This window comes from Pteropus vampyrus, unplaced genomic scaffold (genome assembly GCF_000151845.1).
Source record: "Pteropus vampyrus isolate Shadow unplaced genomic scaffold, Pvam_2.0 Scaffold62, whole genome shotgun sequence".
In the NCBI taxonomy this organism is placed as follows: domain Eukaryota; kingdom Metazoa; phylum Chordata; class Mammalia; order Chiroptera; family Pteropodidae; genus Pteropus; species Pteropus vampyrus.
Window position 1 is genome coordinate 2,874,740 of NW_011888843.1, and position 2,043 is coordinate 2,876,782.

At 35.8% G+C, this 2,043-nt stretch overlaps 1 pseudogene; it reads right to left on the reverse strand.

The window, feature by feature from the left end:
* Positions 1-604: 604 nt before the first annotated feature.
* Positions 605-720, reverse strand: LOC111740398 (annotated as a pseudogene).
* Between the last annotated feature and the right edge of the window lie 1,323 nt (positions 721-2,043).

Below are 2,043 nucleotides of genomic sequence, written 5' to 3' on the forward strand. Positions count from 1 at the left end.
TAAATTCTGTGGCTTGAAACAAATTAGGCATTCTATAGCAGTTAATCTTCCCAGCTTATCAACTCTTTGAATACCATTTCATTTATTAGAATTTTGGTTAAATGGCACACAAAAATCCACGGTCTTCTGTTTCCTTTGAAATTTTTATGAATAGAAAACGATTTCTATTCCATTTCATTTTACGTGTACAAAAATTCTATTAACGAAGACATCACCAAATCAGATATGACCTCCATTTGGATATAGACTAGACTATATGAAGCCAGTATGAAGGTTTCTAGGGAACGATGACATCTTGTTAAAAAGAAAAACAAAGGGAAAAGTGGAAAACTGCCACTTGCTCTGGCTTGAGCAGGCCTTCTGAGACTATTTGAGTGGCACCTGTTTTGTGGACTCTTCCTCTTCCTCTCTCAGAGTGAGGCTCTCTCTGCTCTGTGGGAAGGACAAATGTACCCAGCCGGACAGCCAGAAAGCTTCCTTGGCATCCTATGTGAAGATTCAGCAATGGTAGAGGGATAAACCCCACTCTGCTGAGCATTTCTCTTTATTATTTATTTATTTTTTATTTATTTATTTATTTATTTATTTATTTATTTATTATTTATGCCTGCAGCACCTGGTCTTCTTAGGTGGTCTCCCATCCAAGTACTAACTAGGCCCAACCCTGCTTAGCTTCCGAGATCAGACATTGGGCTTGTTTAGGGTGGCATGGCCGTAGACCATGCACCGTGGCTCCACTGGGGCATGAACCCAGGACTTTCTGCGTGTAAAGCAGATGTGCTAACCACTGCACTATGGAACCATGTCCTCTCTTCATCATTTTTTAAAACTCAGGTTTATTGAAATATACTTCACACGAAGTACAACTCACCCTTGTATATTTCAGTTTTTAACAAGTGTATCCAACCATATAACCAGCATCACAATTGAGAATAGGTATCTACCCCCCAAAATTTGAAAACATCTGTAAAGATACGTGCACCTCGATGTTCACCGCAGCATTATTCACAATGGCGAAGACATGGAAACAACCAAAGTGTCCTTCGATAGATGATTGGATAAAGAAGCTGTGGTACGTATATACAATGGAATATTACTCGGCCATAAGAAAAGATGAAATACTGCCATTTGTGACAACATGGATGGATCCTGAGATAATCATGCTAAGCGAAAAAGTTAGACAGAAAAAGATGAGAACCATATGATTTCACTTGTATGTGGGATATAAAACTTAAAGCAACAAATGAACAAAACAAACAAACAAAAACTCATAGACTACAGTTTAGTGGTTGTCGTAGGGAAAGGGGGGAGGGGAGGAGGTAGATAAGGTAGAAGAGGTCAAATATATGGTAACAGAAGGAGATTTGACTTTGAGTGGTGAGCACACAATGCGACATACAGATGACGTATTATAGAATTGTACATATGAAACCTACATCATTTTATTAAGTAATGTCACCCCGATAAATTTAATTAAAAGGGAAATAGAATATTTCCATTATTTCAGTTTTTTCTTTCACCTCTTACAATCATTGTCCTCTGGGCCCTGGAAACCTTTTTGTTCCTATCATTTCTTTCTTCCCTAAAATATCATATAAATAGGATCAAATAGCATGTAGCCTTTTGTGCCTGGCTTCATGATAATGCTTAAGAGGCTCAATTATATTGCTACGTGTATCAGTGATTTTTATTTTTATTGTCGAATAGTATTCCATTACATGAATGCATCACAATTTATCTGGTCATTGCCTAACGGATAGTTTATTGGAAATATTATGAATAAAGCTGTTATAAACATTTGCAAACATGCTTTTTGTAGACATATATTTTCATTTGATTTGGGTAGATATTTAGAGGTAGAATTGCTAAGTCATTTAATTTTTAAAAATAGAAAAATCTGCCAAAATATTTGTCAGAGTGATTCTTCTACTTTTTATGCCTTTGTATCTACTTTTTAATGTAATCTTTGAAAGTTTTTGTTGCTTGATGTCTTCATCAGCACTTGGTATTGTCAATTTTTTGTATGTTATTATAATAGGTATT